Source organism: Amblyomma maculatum, chromosome 8 (genome assembly GCF_055883805.1).
Source record: "Amblyomma maculatum isolate TAMU_Amacu chromosome 8, ASM5588380v1, whole genome shotgun sequence".
NCBI lineage: Eukaryota > Metazoa > Arthropoda > Arachnida > Ixodida > Ixodidae > Amblyomma > Amblyomma maculatum.
In genome coordinates, this window is record NC_139351.1 from 16,966,501 (window position 1) to 16,987,189 (window position 20,689).

Here is a 20,689-nt window from a genome sequence, read left to right on the forward strand (position 1 = left end):
AAGCAAATGATTGCACCACCAAACCACTGCCACCAAATGATTACACCACTGCAACTGCAAAGAACATAAAGTGCATTAGAGGCTTAATATAACCGCTGAAATAAAACAAAATAACAAAACACATGCATTCAGCATATGGCACAATCAATGAGTAATCCTAGACAGACATTTGGGTTAGAATTGGTCCTGAAACTTTTTAAGTTTCCTTTCTGATGCGATATGTGAAAGTAGACTATTCTAGCCGGCGTTACTACGAGGATGAAAGAGTTCGCAAAAAAAGAATTATAGCATGAAAAAAAAAAAGAATTGTGGCATGATATGCGCGCGCGATCTGTCTGCGACAGGACGCTACGTGCGCGCGACTATGTATATACATCAATGATATTTTATATATATATATATATATATATATATATATATATATATATATATATATATATATATATATATATATATATATATATATATATATAATATATGTATACTTTTTGTAAACAATTGCAGTAGCCGCTCGCGTGCAGGTATTTGTGGACAGTGCTCGGACACTTGCGCGCGAGCGATGCGAACTTGTTGACCGTCTGTACTTTGTAAATAATGTACAAAGCTGCCCCTGTCCTTTATTCCTATCGCTCCCCTGTCTACTTCCCCTCGCTATCCTCTCCTATCCCTTTTTCCTTCCCGCCGGCCGCAGCTCAAGTGCTTCAGTTTTTTAGATAGCAGTTGCCACGGCTGGCAATACTCCTATCCTTCTTTTTGATTATTAAAAAAAAATCAACCACTACTACCACCGCATGATATGCGTTTACATTTCAGCGGGTGGTCGCGAAGTAAAAAAAATAATAGTGATGGTCGCACCTTGTGAACGAACAGGCAATGCTATTTCCCTTTTGAGCAGTGTGGATGACGATATTGTGGGGTTCTTTTCTATAACAAATTGAATAAATAGATCAGTTGGCAAAGCACTACTCTTGTTCAATCATTGCAATTTTGTTTTCTTCATGAAAGCAGCCTTGTACTGTAGCCTCATTTCTTCACACTTCTGCAGTGTTGGATAAGCAGACAAGCTCTGTGGAATTTGCCATACAAAGGGGTCCTTGCAGTGGGTGTATACAGTGACAGCTTCATCTAGAGGGACGTTAAAACAGGCAAGTGAGTTCAACAGGGAAAGAGAAGTACATTGCTGTGAGAGAACACATATAACATGGTATAAGGTGCTGTGTTCCGGAGTCGTGAGGCTCAATAGGCTTTCGGTCAGTCCGAGATTGCTAATTAGGTACATGCTGAGCAACTGAATGAATTGTTACTTGACAATCCTATCTGAGGAGTACTTGGAAGCACTCCAATCATTTCAGGCATGTTTAACATGGCTTTTCTTAGATTTCAGGCTCTCTGTGTTGCTTGATAGTAATGCTGCACTGCTCTGGTAATTCTCTGCCAGGAATATTCAACTAGACAAAGCATATTTTGACCGCATTTCCACATGCTAGACCATGAACAAAAATTACTGTTGCCTGTCTGTGGCAACAAGCTTAAGCTGTTATATGCATATCCTCAGTTGTAGCATCTTGCATCTCTGCTATCAGTATAGTGGTCTTTGAAGCCAGAAAATAAACGTTTATCTTCTCTTTTCTGGTTCTCCTCAACATTTCGTTCTTCCCAAGTCATTTCCATATTTTGCTATACTAGCAGCAGTATTTACATTGGAGATCAAAGCAATGAAAAGTAATGCACATTGTGCGACAGGATCTCACCCGAATTATCATGTTCTAGAGGATTGACACTATCGTACCTTCATGGTTTGGTCTCAAGGAGGCTTATTGGAAAATTCATCTTGCTCAGTTGCAATTCACTATATGCATTCGTCTTCCCCTCAGTGTGATCAAGGGTCCTGCCCTGATAAAAGTGGGTAAGTACCTGTATAGTTGTATCACTGTAACTGTGAGAACGTTTAGCCAATTTAAAACTTCCGTTCAGATTATACGTCTTTTTAATTCTGCACCAGACATTTGCTCAATTCATTTAAGTATTATAATGGGCCTTACCATCTTTCTCAGCCATTCATTTAGTGGCATTTTGGTCTGTCGGGCCAAGGGTAGAACAGCAGAAAGAAGATGGTTACGCGGCATGTACTCTGTTGAGACAAGAATCTCGCCTCTTGTTTTCGGCTCAGCACCAAACCCTTGATACTCATCATAGATATGTACCCTTTGCTTCAATCGCAGCTCGGGCCCGGTCGTATGAGTTGAATGCCGATCAATTTTATTGAGGTTTGAAAGTGTTTGTGTGACAAAGGTATTACATACCTAATAACCTTCTGCTCACCAATACCTGCTATGAGTATCCTAAAATCTTTGCTCCCCGAGTCATACTTGAGAGTACCAGCATGCATGGTTCTCATGAAATGTTAGTGCATGCAGTCTAAGGGATGCCAGATGTAAATATTTGTCTTGTGCCAAGCATTTTTACTTGAACGTTTATTTATGCTGTTCAAAGTTTACACTATTCTTTGTGAGCCACATGATAAAGCTGCATCCATGGAGCAATACACACTTTCGTGCAGGTGATTTGCTACTGCGAGAAGCTGTCTGCATATATTCCTTAATCTATTATTACGGCTCACTAGTGGTGCGACGTTTTTCGCGAAACGTTTTCAGGGGTTGACGTCGTCTTTTCAGCGCCTAACAAGCTTTCCGCCCTCTGCGCGAAGGCAAACAAACCTCTGATCGCCCGTGGGTGTGGGCTGACTCATTCGGAACAACTCGTCCCCTGCGAAACCGGCGTTGTCTACTCTCTGCCCGTATCCTGTGGGAAGAGATACATTGGCCAGACAGGCAGGTGCCTCAACACTATTCTCCAAGAGCACAGGAACAATGTAAACAGTATTGCAATTTCCGGGCACCTCGCCATGCACTGCAAAAAGTATAAACGTAACGATGATGATCCGGACGAAACCTGTTAGCCAGATTTCAATCGCTGCACAATTTTCTTGCTAGAGGACGTGATATCCAGGGAAATTGCAGAAGCGTTCGAAATACACAGCGCAAATGAGCAATGTGTGAGGGCACCCTCCCTGTGCTTGTCGTAAAAGGAAGTGGAATTTCTGAGAGGCAAGGTAAATGTTTAATCTTTTTCATAAATGCCCCTCCCCGCCACTTTTGTTAATCACTTTGTGCCGCGATTTTAGCCCCGTGTTTTTAACGTTATATTTTAACGCTTTTACTCGCTTTTTTTGGCTATGTCTATATCTGTTTTTACCGTTTTTACTTTCCGACCCGGCCTCTTACACCGTGGTTTTTATCGCTTTTAGTCTTTTCGGTCTTTCACCTTTTTATCGTTTTTACTCTTGGACGTGACTACACTGTTTCGGTGATTGTGCAGGATTGCCTTGGCTACACCCCGCTCGTTGTACCCTACATATGTGTCCTGTATCGAAATAAACTTTTAGTTGTTAGTCAGCGCCCATTTCCGTGTTTCTTTTCCTTCGTGTTTCGTCCCGTTCCTTGCGCTGATTTATTTGATTAGGGTTAACCAGAGCGAAACCACAACAAATGTTTTCAAGTGGTTATGTTAGTTAGTATGCACGATGTTTCCTATTGTACAAGATTTCTAAATTGTCTTCCATTTTTATATAAGCTACCATTCGTACTATAGTAGGCGCTTACCGGCACGTGACCATGGGCACCACCTGTTTAGGCTAATGAGCTCGGCGTGATTGCGAGTCTTCTGTTGTAGTGGCTGCTGTCCGAACTTAGCAATACACCACAAATCCCCATCACTTTGCGCTCATCTGTGTTTCTTGCTGCTCCAAAGCACGCGCTTGCACAATGTCGCCGACTTTTTATATGGCCATAGAGCTAAAAAATTCGCGCGCTTTCAAAAATTTACAAACTGATATGGATAGTAATAAAATACGATTAAAACCACGGAAACGACAACAAAGCGGCAAGAAGATAACACTGGGCGGAAGTGACAACTAAATTTGAATACACTCCTCAGATATATGAATCAGGCGCGCGTAAGCTGCCAGCAATCACTAAGTGAGCGGGTTTAGACATCAACACTCAAAGCAACTGCTAGCTACAAATAATGGTTGGCTGCAAATCTCGTTTTGCAACTAGATGTCAGACTGCTAAGCTTAAGATGTTACTAATCAAAGAAATGTAACCAGCTAGCAAGTTACCAATATTCCCCAGTTTATCAAATTTCGTCAAATTTATAATAAAATTTGAGCAGCCTACTAGTCAACAACATTACCCATGTTATCGAAATTTACCAGCACTGATGCCACAGAACCACTCATTATATCTCAAAGAGCTTATATTATATTTATAAATGAAAGACTGGTTTCCTTGAAGCATATGGCAGAACACACTAGCTGGCGGAGCAAGTGCACTGTGTAAAAGCCCGCTTGTGTATGCAAGTGCTGCTGAAAGTCTTTAGGGTCATTTCTTGCCTCATTCTGGCTACCCGATTGTGCCCGAATATGGTGGCAAAAGGACAACATGGAGCGAGTTTTTTCTTTTCAGATCACCCTATTGTCAGACCAGGATGCTATCCTTGAGTTGGGGGGAACATTTAAATTCTTTGCAGCGCAAAACTGTGTTGCATCGCAGTTCTTTTCAGTGCTCATTATATTTGCAGCATGATGACCAGCAGACAGCATTTTCTTTTCCACCATTATCGTAAAAAACGTAAATTGAACAAGGACGCGAATATTACCACCCATTTACAGTTCTTATATGGCATCGTATCCCGTTAACCTTCTGACGTCCTAAAAAAAGCGACATGATTTACGAGTCATTAAATGTTGGAGAGGTTCTTGCAAAATTGAACAAAAGCAATACCGGAGTACAGGTATACCTTACGCGTAGTGACGTCATCTGATCGCTTGACATGCAGCCCCTCGTAGGTCACCAAGTAGACCGCGCCCTTATCCAAGGACTACTTTTAATATGCACAACACTCCTGTTCAAAACGTCGCTAATATACGCCGAATTAGAGTCTTTAGAGACAAATATATCATTCTATATTTCTGCCGGAAATAGTGTGTAACCCACCTAAAAAGTACGCTCGCGCGTCATATACTTTCTATATTTCATGCCCGCATCGACCCCCCCCCCCCCCCCCCGCTATTGTCCTTCCGCTATCGCCCTTCATGCCTCTCGGCACCGCATCTTTTGGGCATGCAGTGGCACATTTCGAAGATGGAACATGAGGTCATTTAGGCTACATTAGATATAAATTATTGCGAAAATAATGTTGCAGCTATTTTAAAAGGGCGAACATGTATAAGTAATGGCTTAATTATGTCCGTAAATATTGAGTGGGAGGACTTGGAACAGCGCTTCCCATCAGTTATATGCGTTGGACCCCTGTGAGAATAATGTGGACAAGCCCAAGTGCGGCTTGCCTCTGCAGAACCCGCATCGGTCCTATGTCATCTGATGGGTTGACCGAAATAAAAATAAACGTTCATTTATAGCGGCTGCTGATCGGTCCGAAGTAGGACCACCGGAGGAAGTTGTTGGGATGTACACTTTTGGAAATGCGGGGAAAACGTGGGCAGCCCCCCAAGGGCGGGCAGCATCGGTCTCAAGGGGGACTCATAGGGGCTTCGTCGGCAGCCCACTTCAGGCCTATGTCGGCCCCCATTGAAGCACCCACATTGAGCTCGCTGGGGCTGTCCTATATTACCTACATCGGACCCACCGGGCTCCCACTTCATAGGCCACTTTGTGCCTCTTGGTGTAGGCCATGTAGTTTCTCACGCTCTCTGATGGCGCTATTGTTGAAAGAAAGCTTATGCATTTGTGGGACACAATTTACCAACTTGTTTGTTTTGGTTCACAACGTAGTATAAATCCACATTGCTGATCATTGCAATAATTAAAGTACACAAAGTAACGACTTTTCTCCAATCATGCTTTATTTTTGTTTTGAGGCATTGCCCGTGCTCTCTTCTCGCTCCAAAGTCCAAGCTGGAGACCATATGCAAGCAAGTGGCAGATGATGTTTTACTTGCGGGTTTTGGACGTACGCACAGTCATTTCCACAGCTTTCTCCTACGAGCGCTCTCTGACGGCACTGCACGAAAAAGAAAAGAAAACTGAAATGGCAACAGAAGAGAAAAAAAAAATGAAAGTCAGGTTTTCATAGATGCTTGCATATACGTATGCGCTGCTACAAAGCCATCGTACTTTTAGTCAAGAGCCGAAGAGAATTTCTGACAAGAGGAGGAAAAGACATGAGCCAGCGCCGCAAAGCGCCCTCGTGGCTCTTCTTTTCTGACAATTTCTCGTTTGCTCGTGATAGGTGACATTATGTCACTTTGTTACCCCCGCAACAGTAACAACAGCGACGAAGTATACCCGCCGAGCGAGCGTATGTTAGCTGGGCTCTAAAATATTAATATGCCTGTTTTCTTTCCAAGTCTTATTCATCAATTAGGGTAACTTAAAGCTCACTTGCATTTATTTGCTGGCACTGCGTATAACGCGAAACCGTTGGATACCTCATTCTTCAGAAAATGCAGCGTGGCCGGCTTTTAGGCATAAATATTGGGAAGGAGAAATAGGGAGCATGCCTCCGGAAGGTGGCAGCTGGCCAATGTATAGTCTGGTCGTTCAATGTTTAGGGGGTAGGTTGTGTGACATACCCAGACCATTTAACCAGAACTTTTTGATCATAGAGGTAGGAAAACGCTCCTTCAATAAATGATTAGCTTTAGTACGCATGTTTTGGCTGCTTGTAGATTGTGGTCGATCTAAAATCGTGCAATAATAGCTATCTTCTATTGGAGTTATAGGCTTCTGAAAATTCCCCATTTTCTTTTTCTTTTGCCTCTTGGTTATATCTACGGCCCTTATGTCAAATACTCTTCTGATACCGTGCATCTCTTCAATCGATGTTATCTGTCGCGTCTTTGTGCGTTTATCAAAAAACTGAAAGTTTAGAATTGAGACAGTTCAACGAGCGCTCTGTCGCCAATATAAGAACATCCTAATTTTCACCAATCCAAATAGCCATTTTTGATGCGTGAGTCCTAAGGGAAGTTTCGCAATAGGGAATATTAAAAAGCTCTGCACATAATATGCCATGAGAGCTAACTTGGGCTGCCCTTAGGATATCGCAGTCGAAGCCGCCGGTACTCTTTGAGCCCGAGTCAGACACCCAATAGCGGGCGCTGCTAATCAGCCGTGTGACATTTCACGCACTCTATAAATAACTGAATCGAAACAAGCTCAACCTCCTCAACATTTATTTACGATTGGCAATGAATACAGCCGTCGGTCTGCCTCCATTTACCGTATGCCTGCTCCACCTCGGCCAACAAAACATTGAAGAAGAGCTATACGGAAGTCCAAAGGACCGGCTAATTTACTGGTCTTGGAGACCCGGAAGTGGATGTGGTCGTCCTTTACCAACTAGGTTACCTGGAGCCGACCACTCAGCTGCCGCAGAGGTGCCATGCCATACCGCTAAAACTGGCTACTAAGATCACAGTTGCGTTAGTCCCCAAGACGTGCAATCCCATGCTACAGCTGGTCATAGTGGAGCCAGAGTTACGGTACTCCTGCGCGCATACAGCCACGACCAAAAGGTCCTCAATATCGACACTGCGAGATATCTATCTCGCATAGAAGCTACGGGCCTAGCGGTTATGACACCAACGGCTCTGTTAAATTTGCGGCCACCGCTCGGAGAACGAACCCAAGCAAGACGGTTGATGTAGACCGCAACAGTGGCAGTACGCACTTTTATACGGCACAGAAAATCACAGGGCGAACACCACACCAGTCTGACAAACAAAATAACTACAGATTATCAAGCTATGTGCCGTGTCTCAACAGTGAATGCGTTATATTTGCAGACCTCGCACTTTCTGTCGCCAATAAACCCCGACAAAATCCCCCAAAGGCACGTCGTTTGACCCCTGGCACATTTTTCTTCCCAGCAACCACAGCGCACACGTGCTCGCCTATGCAGCAACCTTCCGTGTTCTAGCGAAGGAAGAGAACGAGGTAGACAAGACCACGACCACTCGATGGAAGTGCGCTTCCATTTAGCTGCCGTGGTATAACATAGGGTGCCTATGCGAATCCCTACTCCTACATCCACATAACGCAAAATTGTTCTACACAAAGAACATTGCAGTCACCTCACGACTGTCACCAAGAGGGCTACACGTGGGAAGAACGGTTAAGCATAATACGGAGCTCTTAACGGAGGACTCCACTCAATGAGAAAGGAATGAATGCTATAAAAGTTATTCCTCATTCTCTTGTTCCCTAAAACTAGGGCATGCAAGCCTTTTTTCACAGCATGTATAACTGGACTTTAATGTAGGGTTAGTCTTTCACATAACGCGGTAGTATAGAACGGCTAGGCGTCAATGAGAATTGTGCGATCATACAAGTGCACATTGATGGATAGATTCACGTATTCACGTATTATTGCCATTTCACTTACTCGTTTCCACTTTCTTTCGCAACTTGTATACCTTCTCGAAATGTTACTTTTTTCGGTCAGCTCTGTCGCTCATATTTCTATGTTCGATATACCACGTTACCGACGCTGTTGTGTGCCGATTTCACCCTCAATCCTTGTTCGAACAAGACACAAACACACATTACGTGGTCTCAAATCCACGATTTAACCCCTCGCACACCTGTCCGTCAAGCTTCTGCAGAACGTGAAAGTGCTGTTCCGCTTTTTAGTGTCCAACCACAATTCCCCAAAGTGTCATCATGAAAAAAACTTCCACTTCATTCTGCAGCAGCGGCGTGGCATCAGATGCACAGCAGCGTTAGCATAGCATCGCTAGAATAGCAACACTCCGGGGCTCCTAAATCCGCGGTAGATTCACGTATCGCGGCAAATATTGAGATGCAGCTATTAGTAAACCAGATAAAAAGGGTGACAAGTATGTCTCTCATTAAAGCCAGCAACACGAAGCTAAGGTGGAATAGCTGACAGAAGAGCAAAACATGTGAACCACCGCTCTCACCCCATATTGGAATTTTAGCATAAATTCTCTGAATTTGTTTTGCGACGTGCTGTTACCAATTCTGGCATAACAATATAAATGAAAATGCATCTCTCATACCTTAATATTAAAGGCATGAAAATGAGGAGAAAGCTTATGTATCGAGCTAGAGCTCTTTAGAAGTTTTTTCAATAAATTTCTATGCAAATGAGTCAAATGAAAATAAAAATGATTCAAAGGAGCAAATGAAGCAGGACTAGTAATCATTGTTGCTTTGGATTCTCCTGTACAATGTATCGCCACATAACTCTGTCATAAGGAACAATTGCATTAGCAGAGCACAAGTGGAGGACCAGCACAAAACGCGAAGTGTTCATATTTAACCAGCCAAAGGACGAGACACAGGGAAGAAGAGGACAGGACAAGGCTGGTTCCTGCACCCTGTCTTCCCTGTGTCTCGTTCTTTGGCTGGTTAAATATGAACCCTTACCGACTTCCCCAGTCATCAACCTTGTTGAATTTCACGCGAAGTGTCTATTAGTAAACTTATTGGTAAGAGATGGCAAACACAGGTAGCGTAATATTGTCACAGAAGCCAGTGAAACTGGTTCAGCAGGTTTACTAGGACTAAGTAAAAGCACCGGCAAGATCAGGCACGGAACCGACTGGCGGGCGAGCACCGAGGGCGAAGAAGACGAGCGCGTGCCAGTCTCCCGAGCTCGCCACATGGCGGCGCCAGTACGATAACATTGCGGCATTGCCCCTCCCGGTGGAAAAGGCATCGTCCCGATGTCGAGTGGCGAGGTCGAGGATAACCGTAGTCGGCGAGGATGCGCGTTCACATCAAGTAGTTAAAGGAAGCAAAGAAAAAAAAAACAATGTAGCTTGACCTAGCGGGAGTAGAAGGGCTTCATCCTGGCGACATGTACGACTTCCGATTGTGCTTGCCGTCGGGATGAGCCAGTTCCTTGCGGGGTCACTTCGTAGGTGACGTCGCTGAGTTTGCGTTGTACTTCGTACGGGCCGAAGTAGCGGCGCAGAAGCTTCTCGGAGCGACCCCGCTGGCGAACAGGTGTCCACACCCAAACCTGATCGCCAGGGTTGTAAATTACCTCCCTGTGACGAAGGTTATACCGTCGAGCATCTTTAACTTGCTGTGTCCGGACTCTCAGTCTAGCCAGCTGGCGAGCGGCCTCGGCATGCTGGACAAATTGGTCGGCACCGGCAATCGATGGGTGGGCAACATCTGGCAGTAGCATTGCATCCAGCATGGTGACAGCTTCGCGACCGTACACCAAACGAAACGGTGTAAAGCGGGTCGTTTCCTGGACTGCGGTGTTATACGCAAATGTTGCATACGGTAGTATCTGGTCCCAGTTCTTATGATCTTCGTCGACGTACATAGAAAGCATATCGGCGATCGTCTTATTGAGTCGCTCAGTAAGGCCATTCGTCTGAGGGTGGTAAGCTGTTGTTCTGCGATGACAAGTGCCACTGAGCCGCATCACTTCCTGGGTTAGAGCTGAAGTAAATGCCGTGCCTCTGTCAGTTAAAATGATCGCAGGGGCACCGTGACGAAGGACCAGATTAAAGATAAAAAAGTTCGCAATATCAGTAGACGTGCCACTGGGAAGAGCTTTCGTCTCACAATAGCGGGTCAGATAATCTGTGGCAACTATAATGTACCTGTTGCCCAATGATGACGTAGGAAATGGCCCGAGCAAGTCCATACCGACTTGGTGGAAAGGTACTCGCGGAGGAACAATAGGCTGCAGCAGGCCGGCCGGCTTGACAGGTGGTATCTTCCGACGTTGGCAATCACGGCATGTCCTAACAGCGCTGAACCATAGCGGCAAGCTTGGGCCAGTAGTACTTTTGTCGTACTCGTGCCAAGGTGCGCGAAAAACCGAGATGTCCGGCAGAAAGCTCGTCGTGGCATGCCTGCAAAACGTCGGTACGGAGCGGCGTTGGGACAACCAGCAGATACTGAATGTCCGTGGAAGCGTAGTTTTTCTTATAGAGGACGCCGTCACGCAAGCAGAACGACGACAGGCCACGCGTGAAAAGGCGAGGCGGCGATGAGGCGGTTCCTTCGAGGTAATCGATGAGGGGCCGCAGTTCGGTGTCGTCTCGCTGCTGTTGAGCGAGATCTGGCGTCGCGAGAGCGCCGAGAAAGACGGAGTCATCTGTTTCACTTGAAGAACACGGGATAGGGTCTCGGGATAGGCAGTCAGCGTCACTGTGTTTCTTGCCGGACTTGTACACAATAGTGACGTCGAACTCCTATAAGCGGAGTCTCCAGCGGGCTAACCTGCCTGAAGGATCTTTAAGGTTCGCTAACCAACAGAGTGAGTGGTGGTCGCTGACCACTCTAAACGGCCGACCATACAAATACGGCCGAAATTTTGTTACCGCCCACACAACTGCAAGGCACTCTTTTTCGGTCGTAAAATAATTCGCTTCGGAACGAGACAGGGTGCGGCTGGCGTAAGCAATCACCCGCTCAACGCCTTCTTGCCACTGAACGAGAACTGCACCGAGGCCAACGTTACTGGCGTCGGTATGCAATTCTGTGTCGGCCTCCTCGTCGAAGTGGCCAAGTACGGGCGTTGTTTGAAGGCGCTTGCGAAGCTCCTCGAAGGCCCTTTGCTGCTCGTCGGCCCAGATGAAAGGCTGGTCGTCCTTTGTTAGACGAGTCAATGGTTCCGCTATTCGGGAGAAGTCGTGCACAAATCTCCTGTAATATGCACAGAGGCCCAAGAACCGACGCACGGAACTTTTATCAGTGGGGGTCGGGAAAGCAGCTACGGCAGCCGTCTTCTCTGGATCAGGGCTAATTCCCTCAGCACTCACGACGTGACCCAGGAACTTGAGCTGCTGGAATGCAAAGTGGCATTTTTCTGGTTTTAGTGAGAGTCCGGCCCCGCGGATGGCATTTAGCATGGCCGTCAATCGTTTGAGATGCTCTTCGTAGGTCGCAGAGAAAATGACAACGTCGTCAAGGTAGACGAGGCACGTCTGCCATTTCAGGCCGGCTAGGACAGTGTCCATCATTCTTTGAAAGGTTGCGGGAGCGGAACACAAACCGAAGGGAAGCACCTTAAATTCGTACAGTCCGTCAGGAATGAATGCGGTTTTCTCTCGATCACGTTCATCGACTTCGATCTGCCAGTACCCACTGCGTAGATCGAGCGATGAAAAGTATCGGGCGTGGCGAAGTCGGTCGAACGAGTCATCGATTCGAGGCAATGGATAGACGTCCTTTTTCATAATTTTGTTAAGCCTCCTATAGTCGACGCAGGATCTGAGTGCTCCGTCCTTTTTAGCGACCAGCAGAACTGGTGAGGCCCATGGACTTGTGGACGGCTGGATCACATCATCGCGGAGCATTTCATCAACTTGCGCCCGAATAGCCTCTCGTTCTTTCGGCGATACTCGGTAGGGGTGTTGGCGGATAGGGCGCTCGGTGGGATCAACTATAATTCGATGTTTGGTTACTGATGTCTGTTTCACTTTGGAAGTGACGGCAAAGCAGTCACGGTAAGTGTCCAGAATTGCTTGAAGGCGGTGTTTCTGGGTAAGAGACAAAGCTGGGTTCACGTTAGTTTGAACAGCATGTCCAGTGCTCTCGGGAGGGTTCTCGTTGGCCAGCGAAAGGTCGCAATGGGCGGATGGCGCACTGGCTTCGTCAAAATAAGCGATAGCTGTACCTTGTGGTAAATGGCGGTATTCGGCACTAAAGTTCGTTAAAAGTAGTTCAGTTCGTTTATTTCTCAAGGCAAAGATCCCGCGAGCGACGCAGACTTGTAGGCTCAACAATAAATTCACGTTCGTTTCCGCGAGGCCTTGCAAGGCGGGGGGGTTGTCGCACTGCACTGTAACAAACAAGCTGGTGCGTGGAGGTAGAGTGACATGGTCGTCGCACACTCGGAAAATTGGCCTGTCTGTGTAGTCGTCGCTGTGCTGTCTGTACTCGTCGGAAATTGCGCGGTGAGTGGAGAAAGTCACCATGAAGTCGCGGAGGTCGATGACTGCGTCGTTTTCTCTAAGAAAATCAAGGTCGAGAATCAGGTCCTTGGAGCACTCTGCTAGCACAACAAAGCAACACGAGAAAGTTACGTGGTGAATCTCGACGCGAGCGGTGCACACTCCGAGCGGCGTTACCACATGCCCTCCGGCTGTCCTTATCGGGGCTCCGTGCCAAGGAGTCAGGACTTTTCGCAGAATGGTAGCAAGGCCATGACTCATAACGCAAAAATCAGCGCCGGTATCTACAAGTGCAGTCGTGTTGTGGTTATCAACGACGATCGGTATCTCGGCGGAATGCAGCTCACCGTCGACAAAGTGCGGCGTGTCAGGGATCGTCGGGCTGACGGGTCGTTCGTTGCGTCGAATTACGGCGTCGAAGGTAAGCTTCTGTGATCGTCGGGAGGTCGTCGGACTCGTTGGTGGTGCGGTGCGTCGATTGGGGGCGTCGGAGGAAAGCTTCGGCGATCGTCGAAAAGTGGTCGGATTGTTCGTCGGAGCGAAGGGTCGGAGGTCGGTCTGTGTGATCAAATCGGTGAGCGGAGGATGTTGGTCGTAGTGTCCATCGACGGCGGCCCTACCCCCGAGGGTCGCCGTCTTCAGTTTTCCCGGTGCGGACTTGGGGACTGCCTGAGGAAAGAACGGCGGCTGGTGGAAAACTGTCTCGGCGGTGGTGACCTGGACTGGCGTCGCTGGAGGGACGCAGGTGGGACGTGTTCGCTGAGGTATTGGTCGATGTCCCGAGGTCGTTCGCCATAGCGCGGCCGAGGGGCATCAGGGGAAAATCCGCGCAAGCCCATCCGACGGTACGGGCAGTGGCGCAGAACGTGACCGGCTTCGCCGCAGTGAAAGCACAAAGGCAGATTGTTCGACGTGCGCCACACGTGTGCTTTGCGAACGGGTGGTCGAGCTTCAGGCACACCAGTCGAAACTGGATATTGGGGTGGAGGACGAGCGGGAGGAGCAGGGTTGCAGGGTGCCAATGGTTCAGGCGCAGAAGTACGCAACACGTCGCTGTACGTCATGATCTGTGGCGCAGGCGGCTGGGGCGACGGTACTGATGGTACTGCTTGGCGGAGCTCTTCGCGCACAATATCCGAGATGCCCCCAACACGTGGATGTTGTTCGAGAGAGGGCAGCTTTTGCAGCTCTTCGCGCACGATGCTTCGGACAAGTTCGCGAAGGGCTTCCCTGTCGTTTCCGACCATTGGCAAGCGGAAGTCTACGGCAGCAATGTTCGCAGAGCGATCAAAATGTACAAATAGCTGATTCAAGGCACGCTCGATGCTTGTTGCTTCTGTCGTAAAATCAGCAACAGTACGTGGAGGGTCACGTACAAGGCCAACGAACAGCTGCTCCTTGACGCCTTGCATAAGGTAGCGCACCTTCTTTACCTCCGACATGGACGGATCCGCCCGGTTGAAAAGGCGAGTCATTTCTTCCACAAACATGGCGACGCTTTCATTAGGCCGCTGTGCTCGGGACTGTAGAGCGAGTTCGGCCATCTCTTTTCTTGTATCGTTGCCGAATGTTGCGAGCAGCCGCCGCCGGAAAACCTGCCAGGTGGAAATGGCAGCCTCATGGTTTTCGAACCACATCTTGGCGGCGTCTTCTAGTGCGAAATAAACATTGTGCAATTTTCGCTCCTCGTCCCACGCATTAAACACAGCGACCCGGTCGTAGCTAGTCAGCCAGTCCTCAACGTCTTCGAACTTGTCGCCATGAAACGGCTTGGGCATACGTGGAGTATGGCAGATCAGCTGCTGGGCACTCACGGGAAGCTGAGTGGTGGTCTGAATTGCCGCTGTAGTCATCGTGGTTCGCGGTGGGGAAACAAGAGGACCACACTCGGGTGCTAAGCCTCTCAAGCGACGGCTCGCCTTGTGCACAGGTGTGTCCACGGTGTCTAGATGGGCGTAGGGGGCAGCCAGAGGCTCTTCGTACATGGGATCTACCCAGAAGCTCCACCAAAAATGTCACAGAAGCCAGTGAAACTGGTTCAGCAGATTTACTAGGACTAAGTAAAAGCACCGGCAAGATCAGGCACGGAACCGACTGGCGGGCGAGCACCGAGAGCGAAGAAGACGAGCGCGTGCCAGTCTCCCGAGCTCGCCACATGGCGGCGCCAGTACGATAAAATTGCGGCAATATTAACAGAAGCATCACCGGATCGTTAGTGCAAACTGTGTGTCGCTTACAATAACTGTCAATGTGGATATAAAGATCAATCTTTGCGAAGTTTGGCCTTAAGGTCTATTCAAATACGTGTCGCCGTTCTATGCATTGCACTGGCAAAAACGAGAAAACTAATCTACCGCCACAGCACTTCAGGAGGCTCTGTTTTCAGCCGTGGGTGAGGCTCGAGTATTGACACTGTATTTGTTCCTGCTGGAACATGCATGCGATTAATATTCAAGACGGGGCCCTAAGACAAATGTGACAATACCGAACATTGGACTACCTCTTACCCTTGACGTTTTCACTAAACGGCTTCGGTGGGAACTCATGTTTTAGATATTGTGAATGCCAGCAATGTTAACAGATTTATTTATAAGTGTATAGATTACTTGTTCTAAAGTGTAACTCGGGAATGCTTTTGCTATAGAAACTCCACATTTTTACCCAAATCAAATGCACGGCAGGATCCTAGCTTGTTTACTGTTCCTCACAACCGCAGGGACCTTCTGGCATCGCGTGAGGCCTAACGCTGCAGACGTTGCCAGTTCCACAACCCTTACCTACGGTCAGAATTCTGGCCACGGTCAGGCGTCATGATGACCAGCTACAGCAGGACTCTCATCTCATACTCTTGTATATAATGCCATTCTATCCTTGCTCGCAAGCAGTAATCAGCGCTACCTGCAGATGAGAACAATTTTTCTGACTGCTCAGATTCTTCACCTGATACATCCTACATAGAATCTACTGCGAAGTCTGCGGGAAAGACTGAGAAATTTATTGTGTGCCGTCGAAGCGTTGCCTCAGCTCGAGGCAGTCTCTTTTGATTGTGCAGCCACACAGCCCTTCTAAGACAATTTGTACTATACTTGTACAATATTTCTGTTGTCATTTAGTCAAGTGACTCTAGAGACCGTATTACTAGGTTCAATCATCAGTCATCTTTACCAACCTAGAGTATTGGTTCATTGTATCTGTGGACAACTATCTCTGTATTAAACGCTAACTCCACAGTCCTAGAGCGATACTTAATTACGTAGACCTTGGGTAGCGTTGCAATATGACAAAATTTCTACAGGACATGGGGTTCCCCGCTACCACTGGAAACTCCTCTATTTGTGCTTGTTCGGGGGCGTTACGACCATCTTCAGGAGTAGCATGCCAGGCTCACAGGCATGCGTAAATCTCATGTTATCTTTAAAGTTGCCCCTTTATCACTTTCTTCCTTGTCACTGCGTCATGAATGCGATTGTACTATCTCAAGTATAATGAATGAGTAGTCTAATGTTCAATGCAACTGGCACGAAGACCTATTCAAAGGCGAGGGGTAGTATATTAAGGAAAGCTTCAATTCTGTATCAATGCCTACCTCACGTACAACTCCCAGAGGGATAGCAGTGTGGGTCGGTCCCTAGCGTGAATAATGGTTGATTCAGAGGCCTCATTTTTTGTCCACCTTATGCTATTTGTCTAGGCACGAGAATGATGAAGTGCCACATACATTGACCTGACCAGTCGAGAATTATGACACTGCAGTCGCGACAGGCTGAAAAATAAACGTTAAGAATTAATCATCTCCTGGCTACTTGAAAATAATTCGTTTCTGAATTGCAGATGCTTTTTAATAATTTTCTATGGCTGTACAAACTACCCCTTTTGCAAGACGCATGATCGATATCGAACCAATAAACGCTTTAAGTTGTATTACAACCTTCAAAGGTAAGAATGACGCTTACCCAAAGCTTACAACGACGGTTACTGTGGCGTTTATTCTGGTGAAAGATCCTGGGAATTAAAATATATATTTTTAGCTAACAATACTGTCCTTCTGATGCATGAAGACATCTTATTGAATTCGGGGCGAACTGCTGTTCTACAATACGTTTTCGTAATATACCGAAACCGCCGTTACTCCCTCTACTATGTGTCAACTGCACTTTTTTTTTAATTAACATCATTGACTAACAGGAGCGAATACCCCCATCAAATTCCCTGCTTACTTTATATCTCCATGCTTTTAAAACAGCTCCTCGATATTGGAATGCCTAAGATGAGTTCTGAGTAAACTACCAGAAAGCTCAAAATGCGATTACAACGCCGACACACTCCCTTGTACACTCGTGAGCTGTCAATTCATATCCGTGATCGATAAATAATCATACAACCCACATCAAATTTCGCTACGGTAAAACTCGTCGCGATGGTTCAGTGGTGAAGGTGCTCGGCTGCTAAACCATGGTGCCTGGGTTCGCATCCGATCGCGGCGCCTGCCTTTCGATAATAACGAAACGCAAATGCATCCGTGTGCTGTGTGACGCCAGTGCACAAGTGACATCCCCAGGTGATCTAAAATGTTCCAGAGCCCTCCACTGCGCAACTCTTTTCTTTCTCCTTTAAATCACGCCTTTCTTTCATTACAGCGTGGTGAGGTGTCCCTTGTGATGTGCGACATATCTCGAACGCTTCGTTTCCTATAAACCAAATTACATGTCTTACGCCAAAACTTACGTAAACAAGAAACCAAACAAAAAATTACTATCTCTTGGCGTACGCGCACAATAAGTGAAACCAACGGGAGCAAACGATTTGCGAATATGGTGTTACCATTGCTTTAGCGCCTTGGAGTACGGAGTGTTTGGTTGAGCCCTGCAAAAGAAAAGAAACACGCTTAGGTCGGAAAAAGCACTGCTTTTGTGGTCAGAGGGGCATATAACACCCAGGAGCAAAAGCAGAGTGTAGTTTAACAAATTCCAGTATATATCGTGTGCTCCACAGAACATTTTTAAAATTTCCGGAAATTATTGCTTTCACAATAGACACAAAATATCTGCGGGTGCAAACTCTCTGCTCCGGTGGACATAATACAAGGCAAAACTCTTATATTTGTCAGTGTAATTAACAAAAACGCGTTTAATACCCTTTCAATTATCGCAGTTAAGTGGATAGTATTAATAGGGAGTTTGATGCAGTAAATGAGACGACGGGATATCAATTCTTTCTCATTTTCGTTTCATTTTCCAACATAATATCCTAGCGCTATGCAGCGCAAAGAAATTCGGCGCTTTGTCTCGCGCGGAACCAAAACTGAGCGCGCAAGGAGAGGAACCCCGTAAGTCATCTCACAATTCGATACTTGTGTGCTAATTTCCCTGGATTTGGGCCCTCGGCGCTTAGCTTATACACCGGGTGGCGTTATCTCCTGCTTCGTTGCTCGGAGTAAGAAAAATAATAGCCATCTTCAGCTAGAGTAAGCTCGATTTTGGCAACCTTTGGGCGCAGATGCAGCTTTTTGGATTGGCCACTTATAGTATGGCGGCCCGTAGGTCTTGATTCGAGGCATCCGCATGTGTTCATTTAGTCACTTGGTTGTGCTAATGCTGCCCTATAATCGCTGCTTGTATTATATATATATATATATATATATATATAGAGAGAGAGAGAGAGGGGGGATTTTACGCGTTGTCTTCAGTGCCATCGCCATCGGTGTGTGCGCGCTGGACTTGCTTGCACGCAGACTGTCCTGCCGTGTTTCTCGATCAAGTCCTAGTACCTCTAATAAACCCCCATCCTACATTTGGTGAAGTCGCGGAGTAAAACCACCGGTCTCCATAGCCGCACTCTTCCTACACCTTCTACGCCAGACGACGTTCAACATCAAGGAATGCCAGCGGGTGCAACTGTCATTTCAAGTCGGCTCCCTTCGCCAGTGGGACCGATGACCACGATGGTAGATTAGCTCACTTCTTACGAACGAGTGGGCATCTTCAATAAATGGGACGACGAAACGAAATTGAGCAACGTAATATTTTACCTCCCAAGCATGGCAAACTTGTGGTACCGCAACCATGAAATCGACATCCACACGTGGGCTCTATTTTTACAATCCATACAACGATCGAAGACGTCTTTGGTCATCCGGCTGTTAGGAAATTGCGCGACAAGCAGCGCTTGCGTGAGCGGTCACAGCATGTCGGCGAGAGCTTTGCAAGCTATATCGAAGTTGTCGAGCTCTGCAAACGTGTGAACGCTAACACGTCAAAGGCTGAAAAGATCAAACACATCTTGATGGGTATTGACGATGACGCCCTCCAGATGTCAGCACGCGACTTTCGTACCGTCAAGGAAATTTTCACCCTGTGCCATAGCTTCGCGGAGATGCGCAATCAGAGGGTGTTGACGCGTCAGCCCCAAGCATATGTTGAATCGCTTGCCAGACTGACGCCTGCAGCCGGCAACACATAATTCCTAAAGCAAACTCAAGCGCTTATTCGTGAAGAGGTTGCGCGTCAGCTTTTCCTGCTTCCTTGCCCTTAAAAGCAGCCACACCATTTGGCCCCAGCTTTGCGGGAAGCTATACAGCAGCAGGTTGCTGAGGCGTTCATCTGTCCACCCTCCATTAGTTGTCGCTGCTGCTAGTCCTTCGTACGACGACGCCGTTCCAAGACCTCTCCCAACTCCTTTGACCTATGACGATATCATCCCAAGACTACCTTAGCCGCCAACTCACGCTCTACAGTCAGTTACTGTGCAAGCACCAGCACAAGCAACTGCAAGCTCGTCGAACTTTCCAAGTCTTCATCTATACCCAGCCAACCTTATTGAATTTTTGGTCATGGATGGCTCTGTCATGACCCTAATTAAAATTGGAGCGGCGATTTCGGTAATGGACGCAAAACATTGTAGATGTTAAAGGAAGGTGAGACGCCAATTGCAGGACTTGCGAACGGCCAGCGCTTTGCAAATCAAGCATTTAGCAGTGTGCACCACTCGAGTAGTAATCAGAATTGCCTTTACCCAATTGAGTTCTTGGTTCTGCCAAGTTGCTCACAAGCTGTTATCTTAGGCTGGGATTTCCTGCCGTGTCACGCCGCTATAATCGATTAGGATCGGGGTGAGGTGGGGTTTTCTGTGCCGCCCGAGCCCTTGCCAAACACCGCTCCTTCCAGTTTGTGCGCTAAAGCCCTCGTCGCCGAAGACAGCGACATTCCTGCCTGTTCTTCTCTGATTTTCAATATTGCTTGTGACTCTCTATGAGCTCAAACCGTTATCTTCACGCCAGCACATACATTTCTGCGCCGAAAGCGTCTTCTTTCTTTCTTTCTCTATTCAATACTTCTAACCTTGTACAGGTCCAAGCAGGGTGGCAACATGGCAACAAAACAATAATAACAAAGGTAATAAACATCAAAGTGTGGAGAAAGGCAATAATGAATCATTCCAGTCGGTTACTCTGCGAGGAAAAAATTAAAATTTGAATAAATCAGTTCGTGCGAAATACGGCGTCAGCGAGTCAGCGACAGATATGGTGAAGGACTAATAGCTAGCATTGCCTTATGCTGTTGCCATATGCTGTCTTGCGTTGCCATATGCTGTATTCACTATTTATGTTTGCTTTACTGCGCTCTGGGTCTATAACCCGTTTCCTTACCCCACTCCTTCGCGCCAATGTGAACTTTTCGGGAGTCTGCAACCCATCGTACCTGTTCTCCGTGAAGAGAC

General features: G+C 46.9%; 1 long non-coding RNA gene across 2 annotated transcripts in view; it reads left to right on the forward strand.

The window, feature by feature from the left end:
- Window positions 1–20,689, forward strand: part of LOC146180620 (uncharacterized) — a 225,455-nt gene that overhangs the window by 148,738 nt on the left and 56,028 nt on the right. The gene's annotated exons all lie outside the window — the stretch shown is intronic.